The following is a 23,642-nucleotide window of genomic DNA, read 5'->3' as shown; positions in this document are numbered from 1 at the left end:
GATTTGAAATTAATGTAAAGAGCAATGGTTGCTCAATTTCTTCTTCTAATAAAGTCTATTGCAATGGCATTATGGAAAATGGTCTTCTTGTTCTATCTCTTATGACAATGTATTTCATATTGATGTAAATAATAAAAGAAAAAAAGAAAAGGTGAATAATACCCTCCTTTGGCATTGCCGACTAGGTCATATTAGTGAGTCAAGAATACACAAGTTATATAAAGAAAAGTTATTTGATCCTTATGATTTTGAATCATTAGGAACTTGTGAATCTTATCTTATGGGTAAAATGAACAAGTCTCCATTCACTGGACATGGAGAAAAGGCAAGTGAGTTATTAGGACTTGTGCATACAGATGTATGTGGTCCTATGACAACTCCAGCTAGAGGTGGATACTCTTACTTCATCACATTCACTGACGATTTATCAAGGTTCGGATATGTGTATCTTATGAAATATAAATCCGAAGCTTTTGATAAATTTAAAGAGTATCAAAGTATAGTTGAAAAACAAACTGGAAAGTGTATTAAAATTCTTCGATCTGATCGAGAAGGTGAATACCTTTCTAGTGAGTTTTTAAATCATCTTAAAAAAAAGGGCATTCTCTCTAAATGGACACCTCCGTATGAAAGAGTAGATACCCTACAACCCAATCGCAATATGTATTACGAAGGATTTTCTTTTGATTTTCCAAATCATATACATGACATTTAAATATGAATAAAAGCATTGTGTTTTATCGTATGCTGTTGATTATATTTGTGATAAACCTCTTAGATTAGGGCAATGATTTTGAGGCTATGATGAGATCATACTAGTGAGACCTAAAATCCTAAAATCCTAATCTTAAATATTCCAAGTCATTGGTACATTGAGTCGGGGATCAATGTTTACCAGAAAGACTGACACATCTTATGTATGCTCGATGCAGAGGGTGATTGATCTCACAATCACTTGTGTAGAGACACTAATACAAAGATGTGGATGCTCATTAGAAGAATAAGTTCACTAAATTGACCTACAAAGAGAAATCTTATGAAGCCTTACTTACATGTCAAAAGATGATTCTCTTAGTGGAAGTTGTGCAACTGATCCTATGACCTGAGATACCATGGTATCTTGTGCACATGAACTCATGTTTTGGTTTACACTCATTCATGACAATAAGTTGTGTATGAGGTCTTCTAGATATGGTGAATTGTGTACGAAGATTATGAGTAGGTCAATAAGGAATTAATCACTTCTAGTAAGAGAAGATAGCATCCTATTTATTCTAATCATATGATTATTCAGAAAGCATTTGATCAAAGCAGAATGAAAATTAGAAAGAGTTTCTAATATTTCATTATTTGAATTATCATTAAAAGATTGAGAAAGATATGAATATGAAATTGAGTTTGACATATATTCATACTCATGTATATATTCGGGATGCAGTTTGATTAAAGGATTGAATTGCACGGTAACTTGCCACTGAAGGGTATTTTTGGTATTTCTACCAAATTTCATATTTTTCGGGTAGACATGACACGTTGCTAGACGTCAATCTTGTCTTATAGGTTTGATCGAATTAAAGAGTTTAATTCGATCATCAATTAGAAAGGATTCTAATTATTAAGTTCGGATTCGCGCAGTTTGGACTTAAATCGATTAGAAGAGTTCTAATCAAGTTGGGTCAAGTCGCACTCACACCTATTGCTGGCTAAGTATGGAACCCAATGGGTCACACACAAGAAAACTTATCAAGGGTCTAATTGGATTAGATCATGTTTGCAAGATAAACATCCTAGCAAGTGTTGCAAACCCTTAGCTCCTAATTTGAATTAAATTCAAATCTGATTCGAATTGGATTCGAATTTGATTCTTAATTGATCTAATTTGATTAGATCATGTTCTAATATGGGTTAGCCAAGAGTTGACACCTAATTGGCTTGGTTTGAGTCTAATTGGATTTGATTTGATAAATCATTCAATCTAGACCGTTAGATCTTGATCTACCGTTGGATGAAGACATAATGGAGAGTTGGTTTAATCCAATTGGATTGGGTTAGAGGATGGCTATCATAATTGACCATTGGATCTTAATCCCACCATTGGATGAAGACATAATAGGTCAAGTGAATGGCGCCTTGCATTGGAGCCCTTGGATCATCATCATGAAAGATCAAGAGGTGAGGCATGGTGGGCATATGATTGGTATGTGATATTGACTTGGTCAAAATATGGCACCATATGAAAGGACATATCATTTGATACACCTCCTCACTTGATATGTGCCTCCTCTTATTTGATATGGCCCTTTAGATGATGCCCTTTCATGAAAGAATGTGTGGATGAGATGCATCCCTTGGAGATGCATCCCTACGCCTATTATAAATAGGCTAGCGCTCCATGGGTTTCATCATTCCAACTCCACCGCATTCTCTCTCCCTTATCCCTTCTTTCTTACAAGGCTTTGTCTCTTTCTAGCATGGCTTCTAGGGTGTCCTAATCTAAGACAAGGTGGTCTTCTTTAGGACAAAAGGATTAGAAGTGATTTTAGAAGGTGAAAGAAAAATAGAAAGGAAGGAAAGCAAGCCATTAGAGTTCTTTAGAAGAATTTTGCATTAAGGATCAAAGTCATTGGAGCTTAAGACTTGAATTAAGTTTTCGTATGGATCAACATTGGAGGGTGAACATTTGGGCACCTAGTGAAAATTCTGCATATTGGATTAGCGTTAGAGGTATTCTTCTATTTTTGCATTTATATTATATTATTTGATTGCTTCTATTAAGATGATCTAGGCTTATAAGGGTTTAATGTTAAGGAACTTTATTAAGAAATTTTTAAAATTCCTAGCTTCCGTTGCGCATTATAACATGCTAAAACCCTTCAGTGGTATCAAAGCCATCCTTAATTAGTTCAATCAAATGATTATGTATGATGTATGATTATTAGTTTACTATGAGATATTAATGTCATATGCTTAGTGAAATGCTGAAATGTATGATTCATATATGTTATGATATGTAATAAAATGTCATGATATGAATTTTCCATATGAAGATATGTTGAAGCATGTTAATTGATTCAATCAATTGCTTATGATTTGTATATGCTATGAGATAGCAATGATGCATGATAGTTGGTTATGATATATATATGCTATGAGCTAGATATATAATTTGTTGTAACATATACAAAGACATATTCAATATGTTACAATTATAGAATGTGCATGAGATCAATTAGCCCTCAATAAAAATTATATTAAGTCATAGTGTTGAAAAACTTTGGGCTAACCCATTCTAGAACAATTAATCTAATTGGTGTCTAAGGAAAGCACTAAAGGTGGTTATCTAATTAGGACCTTACTCTCTGAGTAAGGGGAGCCTCCCACCTGCTTACCTGGCTAATTGTTTGATTGCCTATTATGGATAAGTTTAATGTTGATATAATACTATTAATAGCCTTCCTTCATGCCTCGACATTATTATGTCAAGATCCATGCTAGTTTGTTGTGCAACCACAAGGCTTGCAATGGGGACTGATGTTATACTGTCTTGGTGCATAGAGATGCTTATGGAAATGAAGGGTTTGACTTAATTAAAATATTATAGTTTGTTGTGCAACCACAAGGCTATAAATATTTTAAGAGGACAAGATAAAGTTGAGAATTGCATGAGATGCAATTGGAAAGAGTTTCCTATATTTGAACTCATAAGGGTTTGTTGTGTAACCACAAGGCTTTTATGATGAATTAGGATCTCAACCCTACTAAAAAAGATTAGGTTTTCCCATTTATCATAGGAGAGGGCTATGATATTCGATTAAAATAGTAGGAAACAATTAGATAAAGTCCTAGTCTAATTGCATATATGTCATCATGATTGGTCTGCTTATAGTAGTTTTGTTTTTGCTTATGTAGAATTATTAAATGTCATCTTCACTATCACTAAGAGGCATCTTAGATGCCAACAAGTTAACCGGTCCAAACTATGTGGACTGGTTGAGGAATCTTAAGATTTTACTCACTCAAGAGAAAATTTTCTATATTCTTGAAAGCCCTGATCTTGGAGATCTAGGGGATGATGCTACTGAAGAAGAGGTTGCCACACACAAGATGTAGAAGAATGACAGTTTGACTGTCAAATGTATCATGCTTGCCTCCATGAGCAATGAGCTACAAAGGCAACATGATAGCATGGTGTTAGAACCCATCCATGCTGCAGAAAATTTAAGAAAAATTCAGATGCAGCGGAAGAGGCATGCGCGGGATCAACCGTTCATCGCATGAACGTTGTTCAAAAACTGTTCGCAGCTAGATAAGGATTAAAAACTTTTAAAACATTATGAAGATCAGATCTTCACCTTGTGTGGGTAGATGATCACTGCAAACTAAAGTTTGTGGTTTAGGATGAAGGTTTGCTTGAAGCCGTTCAAGTGTCCGGCCTCTACAGGTATCCACACGAAGCAGAGATCCGATCAAAGCTTCCTTGTCTCCCCGGGGTGCTAGGTCCCTTGCAGAGACTACTTTAGGTGGCTGATCTCCTCCCTTTTGATCAACCCTTGATTGTGCTTGGGAGGAGAAAGAAGAAGGATGAAGATTGAAGAAGAATCAAAGTACCTTTGAAACCCTTTTCTTTCCCTTGCGTTGGATGAAGCAAAGGAGGAGGGAGGAGGCCGCCAAGCTTCTTTCTTCTCCTTTTCTTGCTTGCGGCTGAACCAAGGAAAGGGGAGAGGGAGGCCACGGCACAAAGGGAAGAGGGCTTCTCATCAATGCCCTAGGTGCCTCCCATAGCCCTTTATAAGCAAGTGGAGCTCCTAACTTTTAGGAGCTCCTTGATAACCTTCCAAGAGGGGCGCCGGCCCCTCTTGTTTGCCGCACCAAGCAAGGAAAAGGAGGAGGGGCGTGTGCCCCTCCTTCATGGTTAACCTAATCCTCATTGAGTAAGAATTGGGATGCCCTAATGTGGCTAAGCCCTAATCTAATTAGGCTTAGTTCAAGGGTGAACCAATTTTGAGTTTGATCCATGCAATATCCTAATCCAATTAGAACTCAATGAATCATGACTCAATTGAACCCTACAATCCTAATCTAATTAGGAGTCATTAGATTAATAATTAATTGGGACTTAAGAAATCCTAATCCAATTAGGACTTACTTAATTTTAATCCTAATCCAATTAGGACTCTAATTTGAATCCAAAGTCCTAATCCAATTAGGACTTCTAGGAATCCTATTCTAAGTAGGAATCCAAATTGAATTCAAAATCCTAATCTAATTAGGATTGTTGGAATCCTATTCTAAGTAGGACTCCCAGTCCTACTCCCAGTAGGATTTCCAGTCCTAATCCAATTAGGACTTCCGAAATCCTACTCCAAGTAGGATTCGTGTTTAAGTCCAATTAATTAATTTCCATTGTTCCTTCTTCAACTGATCATCAATCAAATTGATTACTCGTGATTCATAATCACATTTCAACCATCGAATCGATCAATACTTCTAATGTGTGTGACCCCATAGGTTCTATTCTGACTGGTAGTGAGATATATTACGATCTCTATCATAATATCATTGAAAACTTCTTTCAATGGATTGGAATGATTCCAACTCAACTCATTAGGGTTTATCGATCATCGAGATATTCCCTATGAGTCTCACCATCCACCAGTGACACCTAGCAGCATGTAGTGGCTACCCAGCAGAATGGAATAATAAACCTCTAGGTGCAGTTATCGTGTGATACAGTCCTTCTATCATGGATCCCTACAAGGCGGAGGTCATGGACAACTCGTCAAATCCCATCGCTTGTCATATGTCAAGATTTATTTGACTTAAGCTCGAGAGTGGAAAACTCTTTCTCCACTGTACAATCTGCCCCGGCCGAGGTCTTACGAACTCAATCTTATAAATCACATAGGATCTCTCCTTATCTACCAAGGTCGATAGATTCCATATAGGTGCATACCCTACTCCTACAGTGAACCTACTGCAGCCAATCTACACTGTATGGACCCATATGGCTAGAGACCATGTATGTGTGCAGTCAAACTACAATACCCTCACTGTGAGCAGCCGAAGCATCGCAGGTCAAAGGACCAGTCACACTACTGCAACATCAAGCAAGTCACTGACGAGTGGATAGACATCCAAGTGACTTCTTGTCTTGGTCACGCTCAGTACCCTTGTTCTCTAACAAGCACCTGCACTATCACTTCAGTGTTCCTACACTGTGGACTCGAGTCTCGTCCATCCGTAATAAAAGTGATGGACCTTTGCAGCTTGCAGACCTTGTGATCTCCATCACTGGAAGTTAATCCCAAAGGTTGTTCCATATAGATATCTTCATCAAGATATCCATTCAGGAAAGCAGTTTTCACATCCATCTGCCAAATTTCATAATCATGAAATGCTGCAATGGCAAGCAGTGTACGGATGGATTTTAGCATGGCTACAGGTGAAAAGGTCTCCTGATAGTCAATGCCTTCGCGCTGACTATACCCTTTCGCCACAAGCCTTGCCTTATAGGTCTCTACCTTTCCATCCGAACCTATTTTTCTTTTGTAGATCCATTTACATCCAATAGGTACAATACCTTCTGGTGGATCTACTAAGATCCAGACTTGGTTGGAATGCATGGAGTCTAACTCTGACTTCATGGCTTCCAGCCATTTCTCGGAATCGATATCAGATATTGCCTCATCGTAGGTTTTGGGATCTTGTATTTGTTCCCTATCTCCCATGAGAAACATTTCCTCAGTATCCTCTTCAAGCATACCTAAGTATCTATCAGGAGGATGGGGGACCCTACTTGATCTACGAGGTGGAGGGGGGACAACGTGTACCGGCTCTATATGAATGGGTTCTATAGGATCCATGACTCGTTGCTTTTTAGAGACTTTCTCTTCAAGCTCAATTTTCCTCCCACTGCCTCTATCAAGGATAAACTGTTTTTCCAAGAAGATGGCATGTCGGCTCACAAATACATTATGATCCTCTGAGATGTAAAAATTATACCCTAAGGATTCTTTAGGATATCCGATAAAACGAGCATTTATGGTCCCAGCCTCTAACTTGTCTGCGTGTAGTCGCTTGACATGGGTCGGATATCCCCAAATCTTGAGATGACCAAGACTTGGTTTCTTACCATGCCATATCTCATACGGTGTGGTAGGAATGGATTTAGAGGAAACTCTATTCAATAAATAAATTGCAGTAAGTAAGGCATCTCCCCAAAGAAACATCGGTAGATGATCGGTTCTTTCAATTTCGAAAATAAACCACACAATAGCACGTATCCTGTAGGATAGTGATTACGGGTGTCGGTCCACAGGGATTGGAGAATAAGTTATTTGTCCTAATTAAATAATTACTTCAAAGGGTATAAGCTAGAGTGAATGATAAAAACTAAAAATCAATATGGATGTAATAGTATGAATTATCTATGGAGAGAGATGTTTAGGGCTAGATTCCACCGATAGATTTATATTCGTGACGCTTTCAATGATTGAGTTGTATTTAAGACTTGATTGCTTCCGACTACAAACCAAAGCAATCATAAAAGAAAATTATAACTAATTTCCAGCATGAATCATCTAAGTCTAGCACAAATCATCTACTCTAACGATAAGCATGACTTGTCTAACCTAGCATGATGCATCTGATCATTAAATCATTAAACATGAAATCGATATCACATGAATATCTCCTCCAAACCACAGGTGTTGGATTTGATGAAATAGATCAATCTATGTAAAATATTTTATGCAAGATAAATGTTTCACATAAATTGGATAAATCATAAGATCAATTGATAAATTCTTCATCATGCAACAATCTTATAATACAAACTCAAATCAATAAAAATGAAACAAATACTCCTCTATGGCTTCATCGAACCCCTAAACCGAGGTTCAGCTGCTCATGGTGCTTGTCATCTCCATTGGTTGGCTGAAGAACTCCTTTGCCATCCGCCTCAAACCCTCTCTATTTTTTTTATTCTTTTTCTCTTCTTCTCTCTCGGCTGGATTCTACCGAGCTCTCCTTCTTCACCGAAACAGGGGGTCTCCCCTGTTTCTTTCTTCTCAACCGAGCTCTCTCCCCCCTAAACCGATGGCCACCCTCCTCCTTTTATAGCCGTCCGGCGCACGCGGAGAGAGGAAAGAAGGAATCACGGCGGCTGATTCCGGGGCGTGGTGCCGGGATGCAGATCGCGGGAGAGGAGGAAGAGGGGCCGCGGGATCTGGTCGGTGATGGCGGAGAGGCCGGATCTCCGCTGCTGGGAAGAGTCGACCACACGGGCACGGTGGGCACGCGGCTGATTGCGGCCGGCTGGAATCACGGAGGACTGGTCGCCGGCCGATTTGGTCGCGGGATCATCGGGAGGACGCTGCGGACGGTGGGTGGCCGCGGGATCAACGGGGAGACGCCGGGATTTCGACGCGGCTTGATGGCGGAGCTGGATCTCGGCTGCGGGCTGCGTCATAGGCGGAGGATGAGGCGGAGATGCTGGTCACGGGATCGTCGCCGCGGACGGTGGGCGGCCGCGTGAGGTGTTCTTCGGGGGAAGAAGATGAACAGTAGCCAAGCCATTTTTATTTATTTTTTTATTATTATTTATTTATTTATTTATTATGTATTATTTATTTTTTCTCTAACACTGTTCACATGAATAGTGTTTTTACGAAACACTGTTCATATGAACAGTGTTCTCGGCATTTTTTTTTTTTTAACACTATTCATATGAACAGTATTTTAACAGGACATTGTTTATATGAACAGTGAATCGTGAATTTTTAGTTATTATTGTTGCTGGTGGTCCAAACCGAGAACGATTGGCACAGCGGTGTGAACGGGGTTCCGTTTGAGTTGCCTTGGTTGGTGTTGATTGCGCTCCACCTTCCACCGAAAAACCTGCAAGCAAGCCTCGCACCACCACTGGGGTAGTGGGGGCCCTCCGACGATCAAGTCAGAGGAGATTGGAGGAGAAGAAGAGATAATAGTAGCAAGTAAGAGAATGCACTGGAAGTTCTTGCTTACCCCCCCTCCTCCCTCCAGCCGCATATATACCAGGCTGGGGGGTCTTTCAGGGGGGTTCGTCATCGTGGGGCACGATGGAGCTGCCACTGACACGGCCGTTACAGGGCGTCGTGGGGCAGCGCTGGGTACGGCCATGACAGGGCGTAGTGGAGCTCCGCCTTGTACGGCTGTTACAGGGGATCGTGGAGCAGCGCCAGATACAACCGTTGCAGGGAGTAGTGGAGCAGGAGGCTGCGGCGTGCCTCTGGGGAATAGCCTGTCGTTATCGAGAGATGTCCGACTCGGGGTCGGGCTGCGGAGACGAAGATATCCGACTCGGGGTCGGATTGCTGGATCAAGGGGCTGCCGACTCGGGGTCGGGCTGCGGAGACGAAGATGTCCGACTCGGGGTCGGATTGCTGGATCAAGGGGCTGCCGACTCGGGGTCGGGCTGCGGAGACGAAGATGTCCGACTCGGGGTCGGATTGCTGGATCAAGGGGCAGCCGACTCGGGGTCGGGCTGCGGAGCCGAAGATGTCCGACTCGGGGTCGGATTGCTGGATCAAGGGGCAGCCGACTCGGGGTCGGGCTGCGGAGACGAAGATGTCCGACTCGGGGTCGGATTGCTGGATCAAGGGGCTGCCGTAGTCTTCCTGGGCGCGCGTGCCGGTCACGTGGGGCATGGTGGCTAAGTTCCCCCGTAACAGTAGCCCCCCACTTCCGAGCCCGGAACCAGAAGGGGAACGGGTGAAGGGAGTGATGCTTCGAGATTGCCGCCATCCCTCGGAGAGGCGCGCGCGCTTCGAGCTCCCCGCCTTCTTTATGGCGTATGGCGGTTGTTGCTGACCTGGCAGTCTGAGGATTTCGGCGGACATCCTTCCTCTTTTTAACTCTTGGTAGCGTCTCGCTGACTCCCGACTCTTGAAATTCTTCTGGCGCTAGGCCAGGTATCTGAGGGTTAGGCCTCAGGGAATTCTTCCGGCGCTAAGCCAAGCATCCGAGGGTTAGGCCTCAGGAACTTCTTCCGGCGCTAAGCCGGGCATCCGAGGGTTAGGCCTCAGAAAATTCTTCCGGCACTAGGCCAGGCATCCGAGGGTTAGGCCTCAGGAAATTCTTCCGGCACTAGGCCAGGCATCCGAGGGTTAGGCCTCAGGAAATTCTTCCGGCACTAAGCCAGGCATCCGAGGGTTAGGCCTCAGGAAATTCTTCCGGCGCTAGGCCAGGCATCCGAGGGTTAGGCCTCAGGAACTTCTTCCGGCACTAAGCCAGGCATCCGAGGGTTAGGCCTCAGGAAATTCTTCCGGCGCTAGGCCAGGCATCCGAGGGTTAGGCCTCAGGAACTTCTTCCGGCGCTAAGCCGGGCATCCGAGGGTTAGGCCTCAGGAAATTCTTCCGGCACTAGGCCAGGCATCCGAGGGTTAGGCCTCAGGAAATTCTTCCGGCACTAGGCCAGGCATCCGAGGGTTAGGCCTCAGAAAATTCTTCCGGCACTAAGCCAGGCATCCGAGGGTTAGGCCTCAGGAAATTCTTCCGGCGCTAGGCCAGGCATCCGAGGGTTAGGCCTCAGGAACTTCTTCCGGCACTAAGCCAGGCATCCGAGGGTTAGGCCTCAGGAAATTCTTCCGCGCTAGGCCAGGCATCCGAGGGTTAGGCCTCAGGAACTTCTTCCGGCGCTAAGCCAGGCATCCGAGGGTTAGGCCTCAGGAACTTCTTCCGGCGCTAAGCCAGGCATCCGAGGGTTAGGCCTCAGAAAATTCCGCTCGTTGGTCGGCCAAGGCTGGCGCAAGCCGAGGCGACCGGTCGGGGCTTCAGGCTAGTTTGCTCCCGGGATGATCATCGGGTTAGCCTGGCATCCGAGGGCCGAGCCTCGGGAGATTCCACTCGTTGGTCGGCCAAGGCTGGCGCAAGCCGAGGCGACCGGTCGGGGCTTCAGGCTAGTCTGCTCCCGGGATGACCATCGGGTTAGCCTGGCATCCGAGGGCCGAGCCTCGGGAGATTCCGCTCGTTGGTCGGCCAAGGCTGGCGCAAGCCGAGGCGACCGGTCGGGGCTTCAGGCTAGTCTGCTCCCGGGATGACCATCGGGTTAGCCTGGCATCCGAGGGCCGAGCCTCGGGAAATTCCGCTCGTTGGTCGGCCAAGGCTGGCGCAAGCCGAGGCGACCGGTCGGGGCTTCAGGCTAGTCTGCTCCCGGGATGATCATCGGGTTAGCCTGGCATCCGAGGGCCGAGCCTCGGGAAATTCCGCTCGTTGGTCGGCCAAGGCTGGCGCAAGCCGAGGCGACCGGTCGGGGCTTCAGGCTAGTCTGCTCCCGGGATGATCATCGGGTAGCCTGGCATCCGAGGGTTGTCAGGCCTCAGGAAATTCCGCTCGTTGGTCGGCCAAGACTGGCGCAAGCCGAGGCGACCGGTCGGGGCTTCAGGCTAGTCTGCTCCCGGGATGATCATCGGGTTAGCCTGGCATCCGAGGGCCGAGCCTCGGGAAATTTCGCTCGTTGGTCGGCCAAGGCTGGCGCAAGCCGAGGCGACCGGTCGGGGCTTCAGGCTAGTCTGCTCCCGGGATGATCATCGGGTTAGCCTGGCATCCGAGGGCCGAGCCTCGGAAAATTCCGCTCGTTGGTCGGCCAAGGCTGGCGCAAGCCGAGGCGACCGGTCGGGGCTTCAGGCTAGTCTGCTCCCGGGATGATCATCGGGTTAGCCTGGCATCCGAGGGTTGTCAGGCCTCAAGAAATTCCGCTCGTTGGTCGGCCAAGGCTGGCGCAAGCCGAGGCGACCGGTCGGGGCTTCAGGCTAGTCTGCTCCCGGGATGATCATCGGGTTAGCCTGGCATCCGAGGGCCGAGCCTCGGGAAATTCCGCTCGCTGGTCGTGCGCCTGTCGCTTGCCGCCCGACGGGATTTCTCCGTGGCCAGCTGCGATCGTGTTTCTCCTCCTCTCCAAGCGTCGCCTGGGGAACACCAGATGGGCATTAAATGCTAATTGAGGGGTTACCTGGGAAATCGGATCGCCAGTTGCTGCTTGCGAGGAGTGTCAGTTAAGCGGCCGCGATACGCGCGTTCTTCGAGGCGGATGCAGCCTAGGCGCGAGCGGAGATATGTGGACCTAGGGGTACAGGCCACCCGGAGTGTCCTGCACAAAGAATGCGATTAAGGAGAATAACGCTTAGGAAATCGTGGAAAGATACGCCTTGAGAGCCGGATCGGCTCCGGATTCGATGCGCCCGCATTTATTGGAGCCACCCGCATCGGAACGACCGGGGGGCCGCAGTTTGGCTATAAATATAGGTGCAGGTGCGATGGAGCCTGCCAAGCCGGAGCTGTTCAGGTTGCCATGGACCGTGGGCCTCCTCTCCGGCGCATGGTTGAGAGACCCCTACCGAAGGAACGGGAGGCGCGCCCTTCGCGACTTCCGCCAACTAGCCGTTTCATCTGGGATCAACAAGGAGGTTCTCCCCGGCGGAACTCCGCTCTAGGCGTTTCATCCGGGATCACGTCTCCCCTCCTTGAAGTTCGGCCTCCCGATTGAGCTCCGCACCAGGCGCTGGATCCGGGACCGCGCCTCCATATGCTCTTCTCCCTTGTATTCCTTCTCTCCCCTAACACTGGGGAGGACCGGAATATCCCTTGGAGGTGGCGTTCCCCTGGAGGCAGCGGGAGCTTCGTCTGCGGCGGCTCCTCGTCTTTTTCGTGAGGCGTGGATGGCGCCTCTGGGTAGGAGCAGTGTGGGCTTCTCCTTCGTCCACTTCTTCTTCATCCGCGCTGGCTCTTCGTCTTTTTCGTGAGACGTCGATGGCGCCTCCGGTTGGAGGCACCCACTTCCGGTGGGATTGCAGCCGCTTCGGATGGAGGTTTCGGGATCCCAGATCTCCAGCTCCTCGGAGTCTCCACCTCTTCTTTACTTTCTTTACACCCTAATTCCCCTCTGGGAATTCCTTATAATCACACGAGCACGCCGTTGTAACCAGAAATTATTGAAATGAAAAGTGTTATACATTTTTGAACTGTCTTTCTGGCATTGTCGTTCTACTGGTAATACATCCGCAGGTTAGCGGAATTCCAGCTCCTTGGAATTTCTCGACCATCTAGGGCCTCCAACTGGTAGGAGCCAGGTCGGTTTACCCAGCGAACCCTATACGGGCCTTCCCAATTTGGCGCTAGCTTCCCACCTTCCGCAAGAACACGCCTTACATCATAGTTTGCCATAGTGAGGGAGATCACCATGGCGTCATCGTGGGGGGTCTGAACCCCCTTTACATCTTCATCACAAAAAGTGATTACATTACCGACCCTCTGCCTCTTTGCGACGGCTGCCCCTGACGCTTCAGTCGAGCCCCCTGCGTTCCTCTCGGGCCGGGGGCAGCCCCCAGTGATAGTGTGGATCACGCCCGCGACGGGTCGATTCTGCTCCCGAGGCTCCTGAGGGGCCGGGTCGGCCGGACGCGAGTCTGCGGGGGGACGTCGGTCGTTCACATATCGACCGAGACGCCCTCGGCGGATGAGAGCCTCGATCTCGTCCCGAAGCTGGAAGTAGTCTTCGGTGTCGTGGCCGTGGTCCCGGTGGTACTCACAGTACGCCCGAGAGGGCCTCCTCCCAGGAATCTTCTTCATCTGTCTCGGGACCGGGAGGTCCTCCCGCCCCTTGATTTCCATGAGGATCTGGGCCCGGGGAGTCAGGAGAGGAGTGTACCGGTTGAAACGTCGGGGCGGAGAACGAGGGCGTAGGGCGCCGTGGTTCCTCGCCGGCGACAGGCTTCTGCACCGACGTTGAGGCGTCGGGCTCCTCCTCTGGCGTGCCTCTTTTCGCCTTTTCTTCCCGAGCTTTGGAGGGATCTCGGCGGCCTCCTTGCTCCGGTGGGCGGCCGCCTCCTCGGCGTCCGCATACTGGTTCGCCCGGGACAACAGCTCCGGGAAGCTCCGCGGCAGGCGTTTGTCCAGGGAGAAGGTGAGTCTGCCCTTTCGGAAGCCACGCTTCAGGGCTGAAAGAGCCACCTCCTGGCTCAGGTTCCGGACTTCCAGCGTAGCCTTGTTGAAGCGGGTAAGATAATCCCGCAAGCTTTCTCCCTCATTTTGCCGGACATCAAAGAGGGAGTCGGAGACCAGTCGCCGCCGGCTACTGACGGCGAAATGGGTGATGAAGAGGCGAGTAAACTGGTCGAAGGACTGGATTGAGTTAGCCTCCAAGCCGGCGAACCACGCCCTTGCCGGGCCACGGAGGGTCGCCGGGAAGGCCTTGCAGAGGAGAGGATCTGATGCTCCGTGGAGGAGCATAAGGGTCCTGAAACTCTCGACGTGATCCCGCGGGTCCGCCGCCCCGTCATAGGGCTCGATCGCCGGCATTTTAAACCCCGACGGATTCGGGGTCCGCAGGATCCTCGAGGCAAGCGCCGGCTGGGAGGAGATCTCCAAGTCGGCGAAGGGATCTTTGGAGTGGCCCTTCAGGACCTGGAGTTGTCGGTGGAGATCGTCCACCCGCCAGTCCAGGGAGCGCGACCGATGGGTGGGAGACAAGGAGCACCGAGAGGGGGACCGACTGGAGCGCGGGTTCCTTGAGGACTGGGGGGTCTGGGAATGCGCCCGGGCCCGCCTCTCGTACCCCGCGCAGCTCCGATGGGAAGGTCCCGGCAGAATGGACCGTGCTCGAGAATCTTCCTCGCGCCGGCGCTCCTCCCCATGGGAGAGGAAGGAGCGCGGGTTGAGGAGGACAGGTGAGCGCTCAGGGAGCAGCGGCTCCTGGGCCCGCTGCGGCGCCCGAGACATCACACCCTGCAGGTTCTGCACTGCCTCCGCGAGGGTGCGAACCTGCTGGGCTAACTGGTCGAACTGAGCGGCTTCGACCATCTGAATGGGAGGTGGAGCGGTGGAGTGTTGCTGAGAATGTGTTGGAGACGCAGCGGCCTCCCGGCCGGAGGCGCGAGAGGCCCCGCGATCGGAGGCATTGGAAGCTCCACGACCACCTCGCCGTGCCATTACGATCGCTCTGAGATTCGGGCCCTTCCTCTAGCGCCAACTGTTGCTGGTGGTCCAAACCGAGAACGATTGGCACAGCGGTGTGAACGGGGTTTCGTTTGAGTTGCCTTGGTTGGTGTTGATTGCGCTCCACCTTCCACCGGGAAACCTGCAAGCAAGCCTCGCACCACCACTGGGGTAGTGGGGGCCCTCCGACGATCAAGTCAGAGGAGATTGGAGGAGAAGGAGAGATAATAGTAGCAAGTAAGAGAATGCACTGGAAGTTCTTGCTTACCCCCCCCTCCTCCCCCCAGCCGCATATATACCAGGCTGGGGGGTCTTTCAGGGGGGTTCGTCATCGTGGGGCACGATGGAGCTACCACTGACACGGCCGTTATAGGGCGTCGTGGGGCAGCGCTGGGTACGGCCATGACAGGGCGTAGTGGAGCTCCGCCTTGTATGGCTGTTACAGGGGATCGTGGAGCAGCGCCAGATACAACCGTTGCAGGGAGTAGTGGAGCAGGAGGCTGCGGCGTGCCTCTGGGGAATAGCCTGTCGTTATCGAGAGATGTCCGACTCGGGGTCGGGCTGCGGAGACGAAGATATCCGACTCGGGGTCGGATTGCTGGATCAAGGGGCTGCCGACTCGGGGTCGGGGTGCGGAGACGAAGATGTCCGACTCGGGGTCGGATTGCTGGATCAAGGGGCTGCCGACTCGGGGTCGGGCTGCGGAGACGAAGATGTCCGACTCGGGGTCGGATTGCTGGATCAAGGGGCAGCCGACTCGGGGTCGGGCTGCGGAGCCGAAGATGTCCGACTCGGGGTCGGATTGCTGGATCAAGGGGCAGCCGACTCGGGGTCGGGCTGCGGAGACGAAGATGTCCGACTCGGGGTCGGATTGCTGGATCAAGGGGCTGCCGTAGTCTTCCTGGGCGCGCGTGCCGGTCACGTGGGGCATGGTGGCTAAGTTCCCCCGTAACAATTATTATTATAAATTTTATATGAAGGCAGATAACGAATTGGTTGGGAATTGACTTTGGGTTTGAGATGGGTCATGATGGTTGACTTGTCCTTGAGCCCATTGTCATTTAAATTTAATTCTTGCTAAGCTGCTTCAGATCGAACTCGACCAGACAAGACTAAAAACCGGACCGTGACCTAATAAAAAGGGTTAATCAAACCTTTGCCCCATACATAATTAATTATAGCTTTCGATCAAATTAGGACCAAAACCCATTTAATTATAACCTTAGCTTGATTACAACTCTATCAGGTTACCAAATCGGGTCAACACAATCTCCTCCTTATATGTTTTTATGAAAGATTATAACTAGGAGAGAGACAAGTTTAGAGTCTGTTTTGAGAAAAGAATTATTTACCTCTTACCATATTTTAAATTCATTTCAATGTTTATTTAATTTTATGGTAAAATATATATTTATCAGTTTAAAAACATTGATAAGTGCTATGGAAAGATAACTAAATTATAGATTATTAAGCACTTCTCACACCCCCAAACCTATGTTTTGCTAGTCCTCGAGCAAAATAAAACTAGAAAAGAAGAATTTTAACTCACTTTCGCAGGCATCGCGGTTACATTTACCATATGTAACAAGGCTTTAAACCCCTAGGTTATCCTAGTGGACGAGTTGTAGTCTCGTGAGGATTTTCAGTGAAGATACCCACAAACTTCAATAAATCATTTATCATTATTGTTATTATTAATTTCTTTTTTTAAAATATATATATATATATTTAATATATATATATATAATAAAAGATACATAAATGATAAGAATTTCAAAGCACACATGGTTTTATTTACTAAGTCAGCCCAAATCCTAGGTCAAGATACAATTCAAGTTGAAGTCATTAAGTTTCCGTTAGGAAGTTGTAAAACTTATTTATACTGGAGTGCTTGGTGAAATCTGGGCCGTACACAAGCTAAGGGTTCGGATCAACAAAATATTGCAAAGACTAGTAGTTTCCAAGGATTGGTCGAAAGGACCTGTTCACTGATTCAAAATCATTTTATCTGCAGGATTTCGAGAGTTGTGGATATTTACTTTAGTACCTCACGGACTTTATCTGTAATATTCCAGTTTACTCGAATTTTTACAACGACGGCTTTCACACTATTGTCTTTTTCAAGGTCAATAGAGAGTTTTTTTTTTGTTCCTTTATATATATATATATTGTGCACTTTTACTCTTGTGGTGATTTCTCCGTGTAACGAGCAATCAGTCGACAACTCTCACACCAGTTGGCATAAGATGTCGGGCATCAAGACTCCCCTACGGACTTATGCTCAGAGTCCTCATCACAAGCCCAGCTGACCTTTGACAATAGGTAGCCCTTTTCGATGTTCCTGACTAAATCCTTTTTTATTGATGATTTTTTTTTTTTGGATTAGATAAGTATGATTCATCAGGGTCCAAGGTTGCTACTATACTATCAATATAATGTCAAGCCTAGACCTTAGAAGTGTCGGCCAGTGTGTAGTGAAATTCCGAAGTATTAATTAGCTTACAACTCCCTAAGAGAGACTTAATGAAAAGAACTTAAATTTGTATTACTTTCGACTAGTCATTGGGCTTTTTAGATTTTATATTCCTTGTGTGTTTAGCATTCTCGCATTAATGTATAGAAATGAGGTTTTTTTTAAAAGACAAAAACTTTTTTTAAAATTTTTTTTTTATTATTATTTTATAAAAAATGAAAATGAACATATTTTTTTTAAAAGATATTTTTATTTTTTTATTTTTTTATTTTTTTTGATAAACCTGACATTATGAAGTGAAAACGAATGCAAGAGATGCAAACAAAACAAAAAATACTTAAAAATACCCCCAAACCTAAACCTAACATTGTCCTCAGTGTTAAAGAAATCTAAGAGAATTGGGTTGCCTCCCAACAAGCGCTAAGTTTATTGTCTTCAGCCAGACATGGTGCATCCTTAATTATTTTGATAAATAGGGTTCATCAAATTAAGGAATTCGATCAATTGTCCATCGGTAACACAGTCCACATAAGGTTTTAACCTTTGACCATTGACTTTTAAAATATGTCCACCATTGAGGTGTTGGATCTCTACTGCACCATAAGGAAAAACCTTTTTCACTACGAATGGTCCATCCCACCTAGAGCGAAGTTTACCTGGAAAGAGTCGCAACTTTGAATTGAACAGCCAAACCTTTTGACCAGGTTTGAAGGACTTACGGTTAATATTTTTATCATGAAAAGCCTTAGTCCTTGCTTTATAAATTTTAGCATTTTCATAAGCCTCATTGTGCAATTCTTCAAGTTCACTTAGTTGGAGTTTTCGGTGAGGACCAGCTACTGCCATATCTAAGTTAAACTTTTTGATAGCCCAGAAAGCTCTATGTTCAAGTTCTACCGGTAAGTGACAAGCTTTTCCAAAAACTAATCGGTAGGGAGACATGCCAATAGGAGTTTTGTAGGCAGTACGATAGGCCCAGAGTGCATCATTTATCCTTTGAGACCAATCTTTCCTATCGGAATGTACCGTTTTCTCTAAGATGTGTTTTAACTCCCTATTGGACACCTCGACTTGTCCACTCGTTTGGGGATGATATGGGGTAGCAACTTTGTGGGTGATGTTATATTTGCGAGCCAAAGCCTCGAAAGACCGGTTGCAAAAATGAGATCCCCCATCACTAATGATGGCTCGGGGTGTGCCAAAACGACAAAAGATGTTTTCATGTAAAAATTTAATCACAACCTTATGGTCATTAGTTTTAGTGGCGACAGCTTCTACCCATTTTGAAACATAATCAACCCCTACAAGAATATATTCAAAACCAAAGGATGGTGGGAAAGGGCCCATAAAGTCAATACCCCAGACATCAAATATTTCTACAATTAAAATAGGATTGAGAGGCATCATATCTCTACGGGAGATGGTACCTATCCGTTGGCACCGTTCACAAGTTTGGCAAAAGTTATGGGCATCTTTGAAAAGAGTGGGCCAATAAAATCCACTCTGTAAAACTTTTGCTGCAGTTTTTCTACCCCCAAAATGTCCCCCACAAGCTTGTGAATAGCAGAATGAAAGAATACTTTGAAATTCGCATTCGGGGACACATCGACGGATTACTTGATCGGGACAATACTTGAATAGATCAGGATCATCCCAATAATAGAACTTTACTTGTGAAAAGAATCGGTTCTTGTCTTGAGTTGACCAATCATCAGGAATTCGTCCTATGGCAAGGTAATTTACTATGTTTGCAAACCATGGCGTTTTCATTCCTTGTACCCCAAATAATTGTTCATCTGGGAAAGCATCATGTAAGGGTGAGGTATTCTTAGAGGGCTCAAGAAGAATCCTAGATAAGTGGTCTGCTACGACATTTGCAGTTCCTTTCTTGTCACGAATTTCTAGGTCAAATTCTTGTAGTAAAAGAATCCATCGAATCAGACGGGGTTTGGTGTCCTTCTTTGCAAGAAGGTGTCGAAGGGCAGCATGATCAGTGAATACGGTAACCTTGGATCCTAAAAGGTAAGATCGAAACTTGTCTAGCGCAAATACTACAGCTAGTAACTCTTTCTCAGTGGTGGTGTAGTTCAATTGTGCATCTGAGAGTGCTTTACTAGTGTAGTAAATGACATGAGGTACTTTATCTAGCCGTTGCCCTAAAACTGCCCCAATTGCATAGTCGGATGCGTCACACATTAATTCAAATGAAAGGGTCCAATTTGGGGGCCGTATGATAGGTGCAGTGGTCAATTTCGAGCGAAGATTTTCAAATGCCTCCTCGCATGCTTTATCAAAGACAAAGGGAGTGTCCTTGGCAAGAAGATTGCACAAGGATTTTGAAATTTTACTGAAATCCTGAATGAAGCGACGGTAGAAGCCAGCATGGCCAAGGAATGATCGGATTTGTTTCACAGTTTTGGGTGGAGGAAGATTGGAAATAAGATCGACTTTGGCTTTATCTACTTCAATGCCCCTCTTGGACACGACGTGTCCTAAAACTATGCCTTCTTGAACCATGAAATGGCTCTTTTCCCAACTTAATACTAGGTTGGTCTCCTTACATCTTTTCAAAACTAAGGTCAAATTGTTTAGACAATCGTCAAAAGATAGGCCAAAAACTGAGAAATCATCAATGAACACTTCTAGAAAGTTTTCCACCATATCTGAAAAAATGGCCATCATGCATCGTTGAAAAGTTGCGGGTGCATTGTATAATCCAAAAGGCATCCTCCTATATGCAAATGTTCCAAATGGACAGGTAAAGGTGGTTTTCTCTTGATCGTCTGGGTAGACAGGTACTTGATTATATCCAGAATAACCATCTAAGAAGCAGTAGAAACCTTGACCGGCCAACCATTCCAAAATTTGATCTATGAAAGGTAAAGGGAAATGGTCCTTCCTAGTCATTGAATTAAGTTTTCTGTAATAAATACACACGCGCCAACTCGTGGTTGTGCGTGTTTGTATCAATTCTTCTTCCGTATTTTCAACCACAGTGATACCTGATTTCTTGGGTACCACTTGTGTCGGACTCACCCACTTACTATCAGAAATTGGATAAATGATTCCGGCATCTAATAACTTCACCACTTCTTTCTTGACTACCTCCTTCATGTTAGGATTGAGTCTTCTTTGCATTTCTCGGGTGGGCTTTGCATCATCTTCGAGATGAATTCGATGCATACAAATAGAGGGGTCAACCCCTTTCAAATCGGCTACAGACCATCCTATGGCATGTTTATTTTCTTCTAGCACCCTTAAAAGTTTATCCTCCTGTTCAGTAGATAAGTTGGCTGCGATGATTACAGGGAGGCTATTTTTCGGTCCTAGAAAGGCATACTTAAGATTTATTGGAAGTGGCTTCAACTCAAGTTTAGGTGGAGAATCAATGGAAGAACAAAGTGGTGTGCTAGCAATGGGAGGAAGAGGTTCAGGTCGGATCTTCCAAGGAAGGGAACTCATAGAAGATTGATTATCGAGTAAGATGTTAACTTCTTCTATGGCCTTGTCTATATCAAAGTTGTCAATGTCAAAATGGGTCAAACATGCCTCTAAGGGGTCATCTGCTAAGATATAGGGAAGGGCTTCCTCTACAAGATCATCCATTTCATCAATTAGGCAACACTCGTCTTCCCTCACATGTTGGTCAGCTGCATGAAACACATTCAACTTAATTTTCATGTTTCCAAATGATATATCCATTGCCCTAGTTCTACAGTTGATACATGCATTGGCTGTAGCTAAAAAGGGACGACCAAGAATCAAAGGGATTTGTTTTTTTATGTTGGGCACATGTTCCATGTCAAGGACGATAAAATCTACTGAAAAATAGAATTTGTCTACCTTGACAAGAACATCTTTAATCATCCCCCTTGGCATCTTCACAGATCGATCAGCCAATTATAAGGACACCGAGGTAGGTTTTAATTCACCTAACCCAAATTTTTCATAGACTGAATAGGGTAGAAGATTCACATTTGCCCCTAGATCTAAAAGTGCTCGGTCGATGGAGTTATTTCCTATGACACAAGAAATAGTGGGAGCACCAGGGTCTTTGAATTTTGGAGGGGTATTGTGTTGGAGAATGGAACTTACCTGCTCAGTTAGGAGGACTTTTTTAGGCACATGTGTCCTAGATTTCCGCTTTTGGGTGCAAAGGTCTTTGAGAAATTTGGCATAGGAGGGAACTTGTTTGATGGCATCAAGGAGTGGGAGGTTGATTTTAACTTGTTTGAAGACCTCCATCATCTCTTCTAATGAAGTTCCCTTCTTGCCAAAGGGAGAGGGTGCATTAAGTGCTTCAGGGAATGGAGCCTTTGGAATGTGGGTTGTGGCAGATGGTGGACTAGCTGAAAAAGGTTTTGGATTTTCATGTGAAATGGTCTGTTCCTCTTCTTCACCTTCCTTATTGTTACCCTCCCCAACCTTATTATCTATTATACGTCCACTCCTTAGGGTAGTCAAAGCATTGGCTTGCTCATGATTTAGTCGAGTTTCTTGAGCCACGTATTGTCCCCTTGGATTACTCATTGGTTGACTTGGAAGCTTACCTTCCTCTCGTTTGTTTAATGCATTGGCTAGTTGACCCATTTGGAATTCTAGCTTAGCAATTGATTGCGTGTGAGAGTGCAATAGTTGTGTGTTTGCCTCCAAACCTTGAAGGGCAGTCAACACCTTCTCCTCAAAGGCTGTATTTCTTTGGGTTGGAGGAGGAGGATGTTGAAATTGATTTGAGGGACGGTAGAGATGAAAATTCTGAGGGTTTTGAAAATTTTGGGAGAAGGGTTGGGAGGTATTAGAAGCTTGCTGCCTCCAAGAAAAAAATTTGGATGATTCCGCCAACCCGGGTTATATGTATTGGAAAATGGGTCATTACCCGGTTTGGGTTGTGTTTGGGCAGCATTGATGTGTTCTTGCACGAGTTCGAGGAATTGGGGTGCTGAGGGGCACTCATGAATATGATGTGATGGGCTAGAACAGATAGCACATACTTGTGCTTGGGAAGAGCTAACGACATGTCCTCCTATCATTAGTTGGTCAATCTTATGGGACAATGCATCTACCTTGCTAGACAGGTCCATAGAATGACTTATTTCACAAATGGCCCCTTTTCTTTGAAAATTCGGGGGTGCTTGACGAGAACATGAAGCATGGTGGAGGAAGTTTTCATTAAGATTTTCAAATAGTTGCCATGCTTCATGCTCATTTCGAAGCATGAAAGTCCCCCCGCATGCAGCATCGATCATCTGACGGTTTCGTTCAGTCAAACCGTCATAAAAACATTGCACTAGCTGCCACTTAGGTATTTGATGATGAGGGCATTTACGGATTAGGTCTCGAAATCTCTCCCAAGTTTCATGAAATTCTTCTCCCTCGGTTTGGGAGAAGCTTGTAATGGCACGTCTAAACTGGTTCGTCCTTCCTATAGGAAAGTATTTTTTAAGAAATTCTTGTTGCATTTGATCCCAAGAACGAATTGAGTTAGCTTCTAAAGAATTCAGCCATTGTTTGGCTCTATCTTTAAGGGAGAAGGGGAATAACCTAAGTTTCAGGGCATCATTAGTGAAGTTCTGAATCTTGACAGTGGTGCAAATCTCAAGAAATTCATCTAAATGTTTGTATGGGTCTTCGTTGGTGAGCCCATAAAAAGATGGGACCATTTGGATCACACTAAACTTTATTTCATATTGTACCGCTGCTAAATTCAGGTAATCGAATGCAAGATGGGGAAGTGTAAATAGTGGGAGTAAAGTACTCCCTCAGGAGTTTGGGTTGTTCTTCAGCCATCTTAAGAGGTGATGATCCTAATGTTTTGATCTTAGCTCGAATGTTCCTAAGGGTTCGTTCTATTTCAGGGTCAAAAGGTAATAGGTTTCGTACTCTAGAACGACTACCGTGCATACACTAGTACTCGATCAATCAAGCATGCAATAAAAGATAAACACATCTGTTACGGGGGAACTTAGCCACCATGCCCCACGTGACCGGCACGCGCGCCCAGGAAGACTAGGCAGCCCCTTGATCCAGCAATCCGACCCCGAGTCGGACATCTTCGGCTCCGCAGCCCGACCCCGAGTCGGCTGCCCCTTGATCCAGCAATCCGACCTCGAGTCGGACATCTTCGGCTCCGCAGCCCGACCCCGAGTCGGCTGCCCCTTGATCCAGCAATCCGACCCCGAGTCGGACATCTTCGTCTCCG

The 23,642-nt window shown here is 46.0% G+C and overlaps 1 non-coding gene across 1 annotated transcript; it reads left to right on the top strand.

Moving 5' to 3' along the window:
* The first annotated feature begins 22,747 nt into the window (after positions 1–22,747).
* On the top strand, positions 22,748–22,853 carry LOC149753747 (small nucleolar RNA R71). Its single transcript, XR_016409309.1, has one exon. It is a non-coding gene; the product is annotated as a small nucleolar RNA R71 (small nucleolar RNA).
* The last annotated feature ends 789 nt before the right edge of the window (positions 22,854–23,642 follow it).

This window comes from Phoenix dactylifera, chromosome 4 (genome assembly GCF_051530095.1).
Source record: "Phoenix dactylifera cultivar Ajwa chromosome 4, Ajwa_hap1_PhDact_Kaust_v1.1, whole genome shotgun sequence".
Taxonomy (NCBI): Eukaryota; Viridiplantae; Streptophyta; class Magnoliopsida; order Arecales; family Arecaceae; genus Phoenix; species Phoenix dactylifera.
Note: the sequence above shows the minus strand (reverse complement) of the source record. Positions and strands in the feature narration are given on the sequence as shown.